This window comes from Gorilla gorilla, chromosome 3, assembly GCF_029281585.2.
Source record: "Gorilla gorilla gorilla isolate KB3781 chromosome 3, NHGRI_mGorGor1-v2.1_pri, whole genome shotgun sequence".
Lineage (NCBI taxonomy): Eukaryota > Metazoa > Chordata > Mammalia > Primates > Hominidae > Gorilla > Gorilla gorilla.
Genome location: NC_073227.2, coordinates 207,949,402 through 207,968,366, shown reverse-complemented (window position 1 = coordinate 207,968,366; position 18,965 = coordinate 207,949,402).

Below are 18,965 nucleotides of genomic sequence, written 5' to 3'. Positions count from 1 at the left end.
GATACCAACCCATGTCTCAATTATATTCCTATTTATTTGGGTAATTGTCTCCATTTTTCAACATATTTTATTCTTTACTGATACGTAATACTTACACATATTGATGGGGTACATATTTTGATACATGCACAGAGTGTGTAATGATCAGGTCAGGGTATTTAGGATGTCCATCACCTCAAACACTTATCATTTCTTTCTGTCAGTAACATTTCAAATCTTCTCTTCTAGCTATTTTGAAAAATACAATATATTGTTCAATATATTCACCCTACCATGCTATCAAACACAAGAACATATTGAACAACATTTTGTATAGGTGTAGACTTTACTTAACAGAAGTTAACTTTTGCCCCATCTTGAAATAATATAAAAGCAATGTTATATCCCTTCACTATCTATTAAGTAGATAATTTTGGAAGTGGTATTAGTCATTGTTTGGGCAGATATGTTTTGCACTTATAATTTTTTGTTATGGCCAAATTTAAAACATTTCCATTTGAATTCTGATACTTTAGGTTTAATTGTCCATAGTTACCATTTTTAAAAAGTAAAGTACTAAAGATGGTTTCACGCTAAATACTACGAAGCATTTAAGAAAGAAGAAACACCAATCTTTCTTAAACTCTTCAAGAAAATTAGAAAAGAAAATAACACCTCTTAAATCAAGCTATGAGGCCAGAATTACCCTGACACCAAAGCCAAAGGCAGCACATAAGAAAAGAAAACTCTAGATAGATATCCCTACTAAATATAAATGCAAAAATCCGCAACAAAAGACTAGCAAACCAAATGAAGTAGCATGTTAAGAGAATTATACATCATGATCAGTTGGGATTTATCCCAAGAATGCAAGGGTGGTTCAACATATACAATGAATATAATACACCACATTAATAGAATCGGGGGGGAACACATAATCATCTCAAGTGAAGCTGAAACAACATTTGAAAATATACAACATGCTTTCATGGTAAAAACACATGATAAACCAGGAAGAAAATGGAACATCCTCAACATAATAAAGTGTATTTATGAAAAACCCATGGCTAACATATACTCAACAGTGAAAGACTGAAAGCATTCCCTCCAAGATCAGTAATAAGACAAGGATGCTACTTTCACCACTTTTATCCAGCATTATACTGGAAGTTCAAGCAAGGGCAATTAGCCAAGAAAAAGAAATAAAGTGTATCTTAATTGAAAAGGAAGAAGTAAAACTATCTGTATTTACAGAAGACATAATCTTGTATGTAGAAAATTCTCTCTCTCTATGTATATATATAAATATAATCTATATATATAGAGAGAGAAATAGATATATTTAAAGCACCACAATTCAACAACAAACAGACAAACAACGCAATTTAAAGATTGGAAAAGGAAGTGAGCAGACATTTATCCTAAGAAGGTACACAAATGGTCAACAAGCACATGAAAAGATCTTCAAAATCATTAGTCACTAGGGAAATGCAAATTGAAACCATAATGAGATACCATATCACATCCACTAAGGTGGCTATAATTTTTTAAAAAACTGAAATAACAAGTGCTGGTGAGGATGTTGAGAAATTGGAAGCCTTGTGTATTGCTACAATGTAAAAGATGCAGCCACCATGAATACTGCTTTGGCTTTGCCCCGAAAAGTTAACATGGAACTATTAGATTACCCAGCAATTCCATTCTTATTTATGTAGCCCAAAGACTTGAAAACAGGTATTCAAACACGTATCTGTACACCAATGTTCATATTAGCACTATTAACAAATAACCAAAAGGTGAAAAATCAATAAATTTACATCAGTGAATGGATGGATAAACAAAATGTGGTATATCTACCCAATGGAATGATTCACCTGCAAAAAGTAATGAAGTACTCACACATGCTATAACAAGGCTGAACCTTGAAAACATTATGTTAAGTGAAAGGAAGCAGACATAAAAATCACATATTGTATGATTCTAAATGTCTGGAGTAGGAAAATCCACAGAGACAGAAAACAGATTAGTGGTTGATGAAAAGGATCCCCTTTAGGTTGATGAAAATGTTTTGGAACTGGGTAAAGGTTATGGTTCCACAACACTGTGAATACACTAAATCCCACTGAATTGTACACATCAAAATAGTTAATTTTATGTTATGTGAATTTCACCTCAATTAAAAAAGGCCCTGCCCATTGAAGTGTTTTAAAAGGTTTTTTAAAAACTAAATTAAATTTAATTACATGTTCAAAAAACTCTCAATTTCTAAAAATCTCCCACAGCTATTTGTCTGAGTACTTTGTTTTTTGTTGTTGTTGTTGGGTTTATTTGGGAGAGAGGATTTTCTGTTGACTTTGTTACTGTCTTTTGTTTTATTATTTTTACTTCATTATTAAGTCAAGGCTAAAGATGCAGCAGGTAGTGAATCAACCAAACAAAGCAATCTTCTAAGCTTCCTAGAAGACGTGTAACAAAATAGAACCACCGGATCTAGGAGTCTTTAAAACTCTACCATTTGACTATTAACTCATCTAATAGTTTTGCATACTGATCTAATTTTACCGATTAGATCACAAATTATTAGCGTGAAAGCAGAGTGCCTGTGACTGCTGTCGGGTTCCCTGACATCACGCTGGAAATGGAGTAGAAGTTTTTTCAAACCACCTTTGACTGATAACCTCATTTTCATTTATTTTAAAAATAACAAAATATAAACGGGAATCTCTTCCATCAATGAAAATAAATTTGGAATGTTTTTAAACTTTTGTTCAGAAAGTTAAAGAATAAGGATTGATCTACATTGCTGTGTCTTGAATTGACCAGTATTTCCACTTAGACCAAGGACATTTCTAAGGTCACCTCTCTTACTAAAGAAAAAGTGTTGACTTAGATATTTAAGGTTGAAAACTGCTCCTTCAGAAGCTCTAAAATCACTTAAGCAAAACTAGAAGCAGCCTTTATGCAATCAGCACATTTATTTACACACACCCCCGTCTTAATTCTTCAACATGCCTTTGAAACACTAAACTTGACAGTTTTTGAAAAGCTGCCCTGTTTCAACATATAACTATGAGAACTCCCATAACGCGGCTGTTTCCTTTCAAAAGAAGGAATGCAGGGGAATTTTTTTTTCTGTTTAAACAAATGCTATTGTTTTATTGCCAATTTTGCCTTAAAAGTACTCATTAACAAATCCAGCAGCCTTATTAGGTATTTTTAATCAGTTAACAATGCTGTCAGAACTTGTTATAAATTCCTATACACTATGTGAAAGTTCCTCAGTTTCCAGTCATTCTTTGAACCTGTGACTACATACCTGGCAATTTATTTCCAGAATGTTGCTTTAATGTTGTACAGTCACCATATTATGATAGGATTTCCTTAAAACAGTACAAAAAGTAGTTTCTTCAGTTTCATGCTATGAAATTGACGATGAATTCATATTATATTGTCTTAGTATCTTTTCAGCTTCTAAATCTGTATATGCTATAAAATGGCACATTAAATATTAACTCCACAAAGTTGTAACCACTTGGGAATGCCAGCAAATCCCCCTTCCAGCCTGCATAGAAAAGGGTCTTCTTCCCAGACACAAATCAATCTGAAGTTTATTTAAAAGTTAACAGATGATATCCCACTCATTTATGTCAATCTTCTGGAAATCCTGGCCTTCATACTGTTTTTACTTTCAAAAATTTCAGCATAATGTGTTTTCAATACTTGAAAGATTCAAAACTGTTTGATGTTTTAATGCTCCATTAATTTGTTATTTTAAGAAACATAAAACTAAAATGTGACCTGAAAATGAACTAAAAAAAATTCAAATGCTGAACACACAAACTAAAGCCTAATAGAAAAATTATTTGCAACATTTATCCCATCAAAAATTGTCTATGACTTCAGCCTCCATATATGTATTTTCTTTTTTTTCTTTTTGATTCACAATCATCTCTCTATCATCTATAGTATAACCATGGTATGATCAAAAACAAACAAACACTTGTAAATTCAAGATTCTGAAAATCATATTTCAACAAAATCTTTGCTGCCCTTTCTCATTTTCTGAAAACAGAAAGTTTAAAAAATGAGATTGACACCAAATTAGAATTAAGGTTATGCATTGTCATTCACTCAGCCACAAAATACTGAGATATTGTGTTCTTACCATGTCATCAACATTACATTAAGTATTCTGGGGAATGTAAATGAAGTACAAAATGTATTCTTGGTCTTTGCAGTACAACCAAAAAAATTACCTCCCCTACACAAATGCCGGGTAAGTGTTATTGTGGGACGACATCACCTAAACAAGAGAAGAAAAAAAGGACTCTAGTTTCTAAATACAAGCTTTGTATAGGTATTTTTCAGCAAGTTAACCATAAAAGGCTAATCATCCTAAATCCCCCTTCTGAAGAAATTGAGGGCAATTAAAAAGATGAAAATCTACTAACTTAATTATCACAAGGATATGAAAATTACCCCACAAGTCAATCTTGGCTTCAGAAGATATCAATTATTCCCAGCATACACTGAACCCTCCTCTTTTGGTAGGTCATTAACCTTGCCCAGTAGAAAGAAATCTCCGCATTGCGTACTACTTAAAATGTTTTGCCTTGAATGTTATAAACCAGTAGTCCTTCAATGCCAGGTAAATAACACACCATCAATCAATACTAGTGATGAAAGTCAAGGGTAAAAAGGCACTAAAACATGCTGCATTTCAAAGAAGCTGAACAACCATCCATCATTTGTCTTTGACACTTAGAGAGGTAGCAGCTACACTGAATTGGAGGGCACAGGAGGGGAAAGAGGAAGAACCTCAAAATAAGCAATATCCAAATCAACAATTTGCTACAGAAAAAAAACATTTTTTTAAAAAACTAACTGAAAATACAGCCATGCTTTGACTTCAAATTAACAGATTTTTACATGGTAACGTTTATTTTTTACTAGGGATTAGGAAAGACAAGAGAATACATAATATGCAAAACGCAGAGTTTCTGTCTCAAAATTTTTTAGCTAATCATAAATGTAAAATCTACTTTTATGGTTATATATTATATATGACATACATAATATACTTTCACACTTATATAATATTACATATATATAATGATTATAGAAAAATGTTGTAGCACCAGTGCATATTTTAAATAATATGGGAAATGTAATTGTCTGTAATCCAGTTTTATATCATTTTGAATTGTGAACTCGAAAAGCACTACAAAAATTCACTGTATTTAAGACATTAAGGATGGGCAGCATTAGGTTGTAAACATTTCAAGCTGCAAATCCGTCTTAGTTTGAAGCTGGGTACTATGACATAATCCGTCTTAGTTTGAAGCTGGGTACTATGACGTATCCAGCTTTGTTCTTTTTGCTTAGGATTGTCCTTGTTATGCGAGCTCTTTTTTGGTTCCATACGAATTTCCAAACAGTTTTTTCTACTCCTGTGAAGAATGTCAATGGTAGTTTAATGAGAATAGCATTGAATCTATAAATTACTTTCGGCAGCATGGCCATTTTCACAATATTGATTCTTCCTATCCATGAGAATGGAATGTTTTTCCATCTGCTTGCGTCCTCTCTGATTTCCATGAGCAGCGTGGTTCTCCTTGAAGAGGTCCTTCACTTCCCTTGTTAGCTGTATTCCTAGGTATTTTATTCTCTTTGTGGCAATTGTGAATGGGAGTTCATTCATGATTTGGCTCTCTGCTTGTCTGTTGTCAGTATATAGGAATGCTTGTGATTTCTGCACACTGATTTTGTATCCTGAGCCTTTGCTGAAGTTGCTTATCAGCTTAAGAAGCTTTTGGCCTGAGACGATAGGAGTTTTCTAGATATAGAATCATGTCATCTTCAAACAAAGACAGTTTGACTTCCTCTCTTCCTCTTTGCATACCCTCTATTTCTTTCTCTTGCCTGATTGCCCCGGCCAGAGCTTCCAATACTATGTTGAATAAGAATGGTGAGAGAGGGCATGCTTGTCTTGTGCCAGTTTTCGAGGGGAATGCTTCCAGCACTTGTCCATTCAGTAAGATATTAGTATTGGCTGTGGGTTTCTCATAAATGGCTTTTATTATTTTGAGGTATGATCCTTTAACACCTAGTTTATTGAGAGTTTTTAATATAAAGGGATGTTGAATTTTATTGAAGGCCTTTTCTCCATCTATTGAGATAATTATGTGTTTTTTGTCTTTAGTTCTCTTTATGTGATGAATTACACTTATTGATTTGTGTATGTTGGACCAGACTTGCATCCTGGGGATGAAGCCGACTTGATTGTGGTGGATAAGCTTTTTGATGTGCTGCTGGATTCTGTTTGCCAGTATTTTATTGAGGATTTTTGCATCGATGTTCATCAGAGATATTGGCCTGAAACTTTTATTGTTGTTGTATCTCTGCCAGGTTTTGGTATGAGTATGATGCTTGCCTCTTAAAATGAGTCAGGGAGGAGTCCCTCATTTTCAATTGTTTGGAATAGTTTCAGAAGAAATGGTACCAACTTCTCCTTGTACCTCTGGCTATAGTAAGAAAAACAACATTGTAGTGGTACAAAAACAGGCACATAGACCAATGGAACAGGACAAAGAACTCAGAAATGAAACCACACATCTACAACCAGCTGATCTTCAACAAGTCTAACAAAAACAAGTAATGGAGAAAGGATTCCCTATTTAATAAATGGTGCTGGGAGAACTGGCTAGCCATATGCAGAAAATTGAAACTAGACTCCTTCCTTACACCTTATACAAAAAATTAACTCAAGATGGATTAAAGACTGAAATGTAAAACCCAAAACTATAAAAACCCTAGAAGAAAATCTAGGCAATACCATTCAGGACATAAGCATAGGCAAGGATTTTATGATGAAATCACCAAAAGCAATTGCAACAAAAGCAAAAATTGACAAATGAAATCTATTTAAACTAAAGAGCTTCTGCACAGCAAAAGAAGCTATCATCAGATGGAACAGACAACCTACAGAATGTGAGAAAATTACTGCAGCCTATCCATCTGACAAAGGTCTAATGTCCAGAATCTACAAGGAATTAAAGCAAATCCACAAGAAAGAAACAAACAACCGTGGCCGAGTGCAGTGGTTCACACCTGTAATCCCAGCCCTTTGGGAAGCTGAGGTGGGCGGATCATGAGGTCAGGAGTTCGAGACCAGCCTGGCCAATATTGTGAAACCCCGTCTGTACTGAAAATACAAAAATTAGCCAGGCATGGTGGTGCACACCTGTAGTCCCAGCTACTCAGGAGGCTGGGGCAGAAGAATTGCTTGAACCCAGGAGGTGGAGGTTGCAGTGAGCCGAGATTGTGCCACTGCACTCCAGCCTGGGTGACAGAGCAAGACTCCATCTCAAAAAACAAACAAACAAACAAACAAACAAAAACAACCCCACTAAAAAGTGGGCCAAGGACATGAACAGACATTTCTAAAAAGAAGACACACATGCAGCTAACAAACATATGAAAGAAAGCTCAAAATCACTGATCACCAGAGAAATGCAAATCAAAACCACAATGAGATACCATCTTATGCCAGTCAGAATGGTGATTATTTAAAAAGTCAAGAAACAACAGATGCTGGCAAGATTACAGAGAAATAGGAATGCTTTTACACTGTTGGTGGGAATGCAAATTAGTTCAACCATTATGGAAGACAGTTTAGTGATTCCTCAAAGATTTAGAACCAGATACACCATTTGATCCACCAATCCCATTACTGGGTATATACTCAAGAAATATAAATCATTGTATTATAAAGATACTTGCACACATACATACACACATGTTCATTGCAGCACTATTCGCACTTGCAAAGACATGGAATCAACCCAAATGCCCAACAATGATAGACTGGATAAAGAAAATAAGGTACATATATACCATAGAATACTATGCAGCTGTAAGGAATGAGATCATGTCCTTTGCAGACACATGGATGGAGCTGGAAGCCATTACCTTCAGCAGACTAACTCAGGAACAGAAAACCAAACACCACAAGTTCTTACTTATAAGTGGGAGCTGAACAGTGAGAACACATGGACACAGGGAGGGGAACAACACACACTGGGGCCTGTCAGGGAAGGAACTAGGTGGGGGGCGGGTGGAGAGCATCAGGAAAAATAGCTAATACATGCCATGCTTCATACCTAGGTGATGGGTTGGTAGGTGCAGCAAACTACCATGGCACATGTTTACCTATGTAACAAACCTGCACAGGTACCCCGGAACTTTAAATTAAATTAAATTTTAAAAATCTCTGTTTAAAAAAAAAATTTTTGAAAACAATGTAATAGACCATCACTCCATTTGTACTTTTTGGGCTAATTTTTCAAATTCACTGGACAAACAAGACTGAGAAATTTATTGCCATTTATGAAGGGGGAGAAAAATGCAACCACGACTTGATTTTCAGTATATTTCCCTTTAAAATGTCTGGAACATATTCATGCTTCATCCATTACTGAAGCCCTTACAAAATATGTAGTCCACTGTAAATGAGAGAAGTTAAAGAAGAGCTTCTTTAAAAATAGAATCAGGCCGGGCGCGGTGGCTCACGCCTGTAATCCCAGCACTTTGGGAGGCCGAGGCGGGTGGATCACGAGGTCAGGAGATCGAGACCATCCTGGCTAACACGGTGAAACCCCGTCTCTACTAAAAAATCGGGTGCGGTGGCAGGCACCTGTAGTCCCAGCTACTCAGGCGGCTGAGGCAGGAGAATGGCATGAACCCTGGAGGCGGAGCTTGCAGTGAGCCGAGATCGCGCCACTGCACTCCAGCCTGGGCGACAGAGCGAGACTCCGTCTCAAAAAAAAAAAAAAAAAAAGAAAATACAAAAGTTTGCCGGGCATAGTGGCATGCACCTGTAATCCCAGCTATTCGGGAGGCTGACGCAGGAGAATTGTTTGAAGCCGGGAGGCGGAGCTTGCAGTGAGCCGAGATCGCGCCACTGCACTCCAGCCTGGGCGACAGAGCGAGACTCCGTCTCAAAAAAAAAACAAAAAAAAAAATAGAATCAGCCGGGCGCGGTGGCTCAAGCCTGTAATCCCAACACTCTGGGAGGCCGAGACGGGCGGATCACAAGGTCAGGAGATCGAGACTGTCCTGGCTAACACGGTGAAACCCCGTCTCTACTAAAAATACAAAAAATTAGCCGGGTATGGTGGCGGGCGCCTGTAGTCCCAGCTACTCGGGAGGCTGAGGCAGGAGAATGGCGTGAACCCGGGAGGCGGAGCTTGCAGTGAGCCGATATCGCGCCACCGCACTCCAGCCTGGGCGACAGAGCGAGACTCCATCTCAAAAAAAAAAAAAAAAAAAAGAATAGAATCAAAAGTATTTATGGGTCAATTCTACTTTTGGTGAGAATATTTGGCTTAAAACCAGTCACCTTGAGTTCCTACCTGCAAAGACAGGACACACCACAGAAGTGGATGCTGAAGGAGATGCTTGAACTTGGGCCAAGAGAGATAACAAAGCCGGAGAACAAAAGACAAACTTGAGCCAAAAGGCGCACTGCCAATTATTTTACTGTAAAAGAAAGTTCATACACAAATATGTTCATGAACAGGAAACCAAAAGGAATTTTTGCTCTCAGATTTGGGGATAGTATGGAGTAAAGACAAAAAATTAGAAGTAGAAAAGATTTTATAGAGAAGAGAAAGAAGATTTTATTTTCAAAGAGTCTGAAAATGCCTTGAGCCGAACAGGATGGAATGCAATGGAAATATCACTGTGACAAGAATGAGTTAGAGAAAATTAATATCTACATGCACCCGGTAGCCGGTAGCTCCACTAACAACACTAAAAGAGAAGTTCAAGATTTCTGTGATCAATACACAGCACTCAGCAGTAGCCATTCCAGGTCAAAGTCAAAGGATAATTAATTGATTTCTATTAACGTTTTATTCTTTTAAGATACAGTACATAGTGATACTTCAAAGTAATCATTTTTTAATTTAAACCAGAACAGAAAAGTCCTTAATGCAGTTATTTCACAAACTACTCATAAGCACAAAGACGATTTTGCTAAAGGTGAAAATATGCCAAGTGCTGAGTGAGAATGGCCCCATAACATTCCAGGAATATTATGGCCAGAATATTAGGCTGTTGCCTTTCAACATTTTCTCTTACACTTTGTCTTAAATGAAAACGTGAGCATATGGGAGGAGTACTTGTTTCAAGTTTCTGCTCTGGTTGTTTTATTCGAATTCATTTGACATAAACAGGAACTCGAACACAAACAGCTCTGCTTTCATCACTTGTCAATTTCCGGGGAAGCTCAATGAAGCTGAATAGTTTCTAGCATGAAGTGTTTTTTTTCCCTCCTTATGAGATGTACCAAGAAGAAAACAGATACAATCATATCTTTTAAGGAGGACAAATAATTATGTCTTTATTTCTGTAATTTGAGTTACACAAATAGTTTTTGTGGAAAGGCTACACTCCATTATTAATGAACACTATATTGGAAATTTTTTTTACTTTCAATCAGATTTCCTAGGCTTAGCACTGTTGATATTACGGGCTGGATAATTCTTCGTTTTAGAGGGCTGTGTCTGTACTTAGCAGGATGTGTAGCAGCATCCCTGGCCCTTATGCACTACAGCCCTTCTCCCATTTGTGACAATCAAAAATTGCCAAATGTCCACCCCGGGGGGATAAAACCATCCCAGTTGAGAACCACTCTTTCAGTGCAAGTTTTCAAAAAGGTATAAGCCTTCACATTTACAATGAATTCCTTACACTTATCACATCAATGACGACAAAAGTTTAGGTTATAAAAGTACAGTCATAGTTAAGGATATAAAAGGAAAGAATGATGTTTATAATGGAATGTTCACACCCTCATTGGTCCCCATTCAAACGCCCCATCCGCTGGCCCAAATCCCTCACCCCCAAGAACAAACGGAATTATGTCTCAGTTCAGTCATCTAAGGTGGGATATTCAGAACAAAAATTCTTGTCTCTGGCTCTGAAGGATTATTATTAAGGAACTGCACCCAGGAGGAAGCTGGGGGAAAGTGGGGGAGAGAATAGGGAAGGGGAAAAGCCAGGCAGAGGGTGATTTGAGTTGTGATCCAGCCCCTGCCGGGTGCTTGGAGAGCTGTGGAGCATAAAAATGGCACCAGAGGGTAGGTCTTACCTACAGTAGGTCCTCCAAGGAGGCCAGGGGCCTTTCATACCTGCATCCATCAGCCATTGGCTGCGGGTCACTGGGAACGGCACCATCGCCTCCAGCACAAGGCAGCTCCCCTAGGCCAAGGGCTGTCCTTCCAAGGCTGCAGCTGCAGCCCCTGTGCAGTCAGCACCCACAGCAGCTGGCAGATGGGAACTCACGCACAGACAGGGATCTGGAGCTCCAAAAGAAACAAGCCAAAAACAAACAACCGTCCCACACACAAGGTGAGTTCTCAGCAGGCCGCCTCGCTGGCCAGGGCTTAGAGGGATGCCCTACTCTATGCTATTTAGTGCTGAGCATCTTGTTGGAAATACAGAATGGAATGGTGTTGTGGAATGCAAGGTGGGTGTCATAACATAGCATACATTTATTTTTTAAAGAATTAATAGACACCAAAAAATTCAGTTAAAAATTTTGAGGCATGAAAATTTCATTAATCCAATTATTATTATATATTATCTAGCACAATTATAATTACAGGAATCTTTTAGAACTGAATCAGAAGGTATATATCTTCATTCTTATGGCAAATAACTTGCAAAATTTTATTTACAAAAAATAATGAAAAGGCTACAAAATTATTTTTTGCAGAATAGCAAATTGAGATGTCTGGGTTTTTATTGTTGTTTTTTGTTTTTTGCTTGCTGTAGAATTTTTTCCAGAAGTATTTCTCTAAAGCAGCAGGTCTTAAACTATGTAGTCTAAGGATCTCCCCTGTATGTTCTTAAAAAATACTGAAGACTGCAAAGGCAAAGGCTTCTGTTCATGTGGATCATATCTACCAATATTTACTATATTCAAAATTGAGAAATGTATACATATTTATTATTTATTTTAAAAAAACAATAGTATAGTAACGCATAACATGTTAATACATATAATATATTATCATGCAAAATAACCATATTTTCAAAAGAAACGAATAAGAAGAGTGGCACTATTTTACATTTTGCAAATCTCCTTAGTGTCTGGCCTAATGGAAAATTTGAAAAGTTTTGTTTAATGTGTATGAACAAAAGCATTCTCACACAGTTATGTGTGAGGAAAAGTGAGAAGTTGTTGTTGTTGTTGTTGAGACGGAGTCTCGCTCTGTCGCCCAGGCTGGAGTGCAGTGGCCAATCTTGGCTCACTGAAACTTCTGCCGCCTCCTGGGTTCAAGCAATTCCCCTGCCTCAGCCTCCTGAGTATCTGGGGCTACAGGCACCCGCCACCACACCTGGCTAATTTTTGTATTTTTAGTAGAGATGGGGTTTCACCTTGTTGGCCAGGATGGTCTCCATCTCCTGACCTCGTGATCTGCCCACCTTGGCCTCCCAAAGTGCTGAGATTAAAGGCATGAGCCACCACGCCCAGCCAGGAGAAGTATTTTAATTGCCTTTTCAGATAACTGTGGATATGATTCTTTACTACTACACCAAAACTTGACAATTCACAGTTTTTAAAAGACAGCTGCGATGTGGGATATGAAGCCATATCCGTGATTCTTTGTGCTCCGTTCTATTAAAATCTGCTGCTCTAGCGTACGGCTGGCTCAGGTCTTCTTTACTGGGGCACGATTTCTGCAATATCATACATGGTCATGTGGAAAATATTGGTTTACTGAAGTATATAGATCTTCCAAACATCGACAGATTTCATTCATCAATACAGACAAAATCACGTTTTCATGTTACTACTGACCTTATAAGAAAATATTGGTTTACTGAAGTATATAGATCTTCCAAACATGGACACATTTCATTCATCAATACAGACAAAATCACATTTTGATATTACTACTGATCTTATAAGAAACATCTGTATTAGGAAGCAGTCAGTTTCACAGAGGCAGATACAAGTTTTCCAAAATTCTAATTTTCGTTGGCAACACACATTATTAGTGATTTTACTTCAGGTGAAAAGCTCACTTCATTTTCAAGGAAATGTCTACGAAATAAGCAAGTCTGAATAACCATAGCTGGTCTGAATAACATAGTTTGTCCTCAAACAGTTGGTTGGAGACTTTTCCTTAGGTCACCCACTGTATTCAGTAAGCAGTAGAAGTGCTTTATTTACACTTCTCGTTTCTTCTAGATGTGTACTCTGAGACCGAAATTAATACAATTAATGATTCTTATTGTTTCATCAAGAATATTCTTCAGCAAAGCTAGCAGATTGCTTTGTTCTGTTTGTTTCATTTTGTTTTATTTGAACGCACATGTATAGCAATAAAGAATACAGTAACCAGCACTGCAGCTTGGTGCCACTACCGTGATCTGTGCTAAGGCACCAGCAGTTTTATGCATCATTGCTTTTGTGCCATTGCTATAAAATGAGTGAAAAGGGTAAATAATGTTGGTATCCCCCTAAGCCTTGTTTTGAGTTGCAGATCCCCTGAAAGCTACTCAGAAACCTTCAAAGGACCATCAGAACGCACTTTGAGAACCACTGTGATAGATAAGCCTTCAGAGGCATTTCCCTGCGATTCCCACTGCCCTCTAATACACTGGCTTTCCGCACAAGGGCAGCTCCAACAAGGAACCCAACCAGAGTTGAGGGAAATTCAAGTTTGGTAAGTGTTGTCTCCCTCAAACCCTCAAGGCTACAATCTCAAGGATCTACTGCCTTCTAGGCTTTTCCACTCAATCTCAGAGGTGTTTAGGGAGAATTGATTTCAAAGAGTTTAAATCCAGGAATGGGGTGGGAAGACAGAGGATGAGAAACAGAATCCGGAATAGGATATGCGGCAGGGATGGAGATGTTGAAATTAGGAGTTCCTAAGCAAAGCTTTGTATGTATTATCTCACATACTTGATAAAGCAAAAACCAATCAATCAGTCAAATTACTTCCATGGTTACTTCCCATTCTGCTATTCTCTAATTAGAATGGAAACATTTACTGTCGTCCAGTCAACATACAACTACCTTTTTAGTCACAAAAATCCATTACTGGTTAAAATTTGAGTAGTGCCGAAGAGACAGTTGAATATGGAAAAGTCATTTTGCATCCTTGCAGTCAAGCATAGCACATATTACAGCTATCTTTAGAAGACGTAGGAGCTCTGAAGAAATTTGATCGTATCACATTTAGGAACAATTAATCCCTAAAAGACAATGTGATACTTGAAACATTGCCAGTACAACCTTTCCAGAGACTGTCATTAAATCTTTACTATATATGGAGGGTAAAAACTGCCTTGTGTGGAATTTACCTTTATTCTATTGAAATACTGAGAATTCCTATTTGATCCAGTCTGAAGCCCTGTTATACTCCAGTAGATCTTTGGGATGACTTCCATGCCAAATCCATCCACTATACAGTATTTCAGTTATTTTTGCTACATTGCACACTGGAAAAACGTGTGCAGAATCTTGGGTGAACTGATGTAATAGGATTTGTAACATTTGTGATGTGGATGACATTTTAAAGTGGCTTTACAGACAAAGCATCCTGGGGAACTACTGTGAAGCCAAATAATGAGAAAGACACACAAATCTATAATCAATAAATGTGATGTAAAATTACATTGAAGAATGCAAAATTAAAATAATAATGTGCTAAACTGTCTCTTAACTGTATATGGAAAACAATACAATCAGTAAATTAGAATATTTTTGTAGGCAATTGTAAGTAGAAGTCTTGAGATTTCAGGGTTATGCTTCTGGATATTAAACATCCTCTTGCAATCTAAACAGCAACTTATTAAAGAACTTAAGAGAAAAAGTTCCTTAATAGATGATGTTAAGTAACGTTTCACTTTTTCCCCTCAGAATTCCGTATGTTTAGCTGACACAGGTGCAGAGAAAGCTGATCTTACTGATTTCTTTTTTTAGTTTCCAACCTCTCTATTTACATTTTAAAAAGTGAGGAAAAGTTATCAATTTTTCACCAATTCAAATGAAAATTCGTTTTTCTTAATTATCCATTTCAGAAGAAACACAGTCTGATACTAGAATTATTCATTTTCTCATTTCTTCATTTCTATTTTCAAATGCAAATGAGGCCTACGTCTTTTTTTCTATCTTACAATATAAGATTTCATTTGAGAATGAAAACTATTTATAGAACCTCCTACATATTCAGCATATTAAATATATATATTTAACATAGAAAGCATATGAAACATATTAAGCACAGTGTTTTTATATTTTACACTACTGTTCCAATTTTAAGTTAGGTGCAAACTATCTTGAATCTTTTGACATTGTGGCTCTTTGTGATCTCTCTATCAAATTAAATCTTTATCCTAACAGAATAGTTCTTCTACTCTTCTCTAAAGATCTCACACTGAAATTGATTCAACAAAATCTATCACAAGTTTGTAGATGCTTGATCACAATAGCCTCTAGAATATTCTTCCAAAGAAGACCTACAGATATTTCCCCAATGACTCATTTTCCCAAGAAGGTAAAATCTATCTTACTGACTCCCTGCAAATATAATTTGCAGAAAAGAACCTCTACTGATTTAACCATTATGTTACTAAAATAACTGAGTTAGCAGTTAAAGAAATAGAAATCTCTTTAGCAAGGAATATTAATGGTTTTTATTATATTTCCTGACTCTGGATAGCCCAGTGCAGTTGATGAAACACTATTTCCCTTAGTACATCAATGCTTCCATGGTCATATCTTGTCACAAGAAGGAAATACAGAAGGATATGATTGCCCATCTCTGTTCCTCCATGCTATCAAAATCTAATACATGAGATCATTTTAACATCAACCCATACAATATCCCACTAAATCAGCAACTTCAACCTAATAATTTTGAAATGAAATGTGACCTAATCTCAAACAAGTTCTGCTTTATTGAGATCCTTTCATCCTATCATCAATATACGATCCAAAGGGCTTCCTTTAAAGATCATGAATTAAAGTTGCATTATTCCCACCCTGAGGCACACTAAAGTGAACTCCCAAAAATGAATGAATGATATATGGTCCAAGCTCAAAACCATTCAGTGCAGTTCCAAAGCTGTGAGTCCTAATTCATGAAGAGACATTAAGTGAAATGACATAAATACCATGAGATAATATTCTGGAGGGCATCAACAGAATAACTTACTAATTCAATATAATTAAATTGGAATATCATGTAATAAATAAAAATTAAAATATGAGCTCAAGAAAATTAAAAGAGAAGGAAAGATGAGGGTCACAACAAATGATTGTTGAACAATTGTTACCAAAACACCAAGGGTTCAGTCTCAGTCCTGCACTCACTGCAAAGAAAGCCAGTCACTGAGACGATGAGTATTGCCAAGGGAGAAGGCTTTAATTGGGTGCTGCAGCTGAGGAGATGCTGCAGTCTCAAATCCATCTTCCTGACTGATTAAAACCAGGGGATTATATAGCAGCCAAGAAATGTAAGAATGAATAAGAAAACAGGAACTCGGGAGGAGCAAGGAAGCGATCCTGGTGAATGAGGGGTCCGGCAACCAGTGTGGTGATCTGGGTTCAGTTCTTTGATGCTTTTTGTGAGAGGCCTGAAGGTAGTTTCCTGAGGAAGGAACTCAGATAAAACAAACATAAGTTTCAAACTTTAACAGCAGAAGGTTCCATTCCTATGTTTATCCAAAAGCAAGTGTCTATAGGACTTTTGGGTTGCTTTCACAGGGAATAGGTTACATGGGACATCTCTCCACGTTGAAAATCGGAAGGATGTGCTCTCCATCGTAGTGATGCCCTCAGAGCAACATGGACAACATCACATCACTGAATTTTTTTTTTGGAAAGGATGAAATAACAGAGGACAGATCTTCTACGCAGGAAAAATAGAATTTATAAGAAATTATAAAAAAATTAAAAGAATAGGATTTATTTTTAAAAATGGACTAATACATGAATTTAGCAAGGCCACAAGATATGTGGTCAATATTTAAAAATCTATTATATTTTTATATGCTATTAATGAAAATTGGAAATAGCATACAAAGTATAAATTACATATGGTTAAACAAAATATGTACAATACCTGTACACTGAAAACTACAAAACTTGCTGAGAGAAATTAAAGAAAACCTAGATAAATGGAAAGATATACCATGTTCACCAGTCAGAAAACCTCAATATTGTTAAGGTAAGTAGGTGAACTACAGTTACAATGTACTTGCAATACATTCCCAGCAGGTTCTTTAAAAAATAGTAATAATAATAATAATAAATGTTTCATACACTTGAATTTTATTTTATTTATTTATTTATAACTTTTATTTTAGGTTCAGGGGTATATGTTCAGGTTTGTTATATAGGTAAACTCATATCATAGAGGTTTGTTGTACAGATTATTTCATCACCCAGGTACTAAGCCCAGTACCCAGTAGTTGTTTTTTCTGATCCTTTCCCTCCTCCCAATTCTGACCCTCAGGTAAGTCCCAGTGTGTGTTGTTCCCCTCTTGATGTACAGGTGTTCTCACTATTTAGCTCCCATTTATAAGTGAGAACATGCAGTATTTGGTTTTCTGTTCCTGCATTAGTTTGCTAAGGATAATGGCCTCCAGCTCCAGCCATGTTCCTGCAAAGAACATGATCTTGTTCTTTTTTATGACTGCATAGTATTCCATGGGGTATATGTACCACATTTTCTTCATCCAATCTACCATAGATGGGCATTTACACCAATTCCATGTCTTTGTTATTGTGAATGGTGCTGCAATGGACATCTGCATGCATGTGTCTTTGTGACAGAATAATGTATATTCGTTTGGGTGCATACCCAGTAATGGGATTGCTGGACTGAATGGCAGTTCTATTTTTAGCTGTTTGAGAAATTGTCACACTGCTTCCACAATGGTTGAACTAATTTACACTCCCCTTAACAATGCATAAGTGTTCCCTTTTCTCCACAACCTTGGCAGCGTCTGTTATTGAAGTCTCCAAAAGCAATTGCAACAAAACAAAAAATTGACAAATGGGATCTCATCAAATTAAAGAGCTTCTGCACAGCAAAAGAAACTATCAGGAGAGTAAACAGACATAAAGAATGGGAGAAAATATTTGCAAACTATGCATCTGTCAAAGGTCTTGTATCCAGAATCTATAAGGAACTTAAATAAATTTACAAGAATAAAAACAAACAATCTCATTAAAAAGTGGGCAAAGAACATGAACAGACACTTTTCAAAAGAAGAAATACATGCAGCTACAGGCATATGAAAAAAAGCTCAATATCTTTGATCATTAGAGAAATGCAAATCAAAACCACAATAAGATACCACCATCTCACACCACCCAGAATGACTATTGTATCACTTAATTTTTATCTGCCAAAAAATTTAAACAAACAGAAGTCATTTTAGTTAAGCTCATGTTTATTCTCTGTGGATTTTTAAAATGTATTACATAATTTAAACAAGGTCTGTCCTGGTACTCTTGCCTCTCATTCACACTGTACATTTGCCATTCACTAATACCTCTCATTGTTACACATTTTTGGAGGAAGAGTCTGTTAATTATGTTCTAAATTCTAATGCCAATGTTCTTAGAATAATAGGAGTGATTATGAAACAGTATGTTTTAGGAGAAACTATTAAACAGTATCTTTTAGGAATGTATTATTTTATTAGCATTTGTGGCTTTTTTTTTTTTTTTGAGACAGAGTCTCACTCTGTCACTCAGGCTGACAGCCCTATCTAGGCTCACTGCAACATCCACCTCCTGGGTTCAAACGATTCTTGTGCCTCAGCCTCCTGAGTAGCTAGGATTACAGGCACGCACCACCACACCTGGCTAATTTTTGTATTTTTAGTAGAGATGGGGTTTCACCACGTTGGTCAGGCTGGTCTCAAACTCCTGACCTCAGGTGATCTGCCCA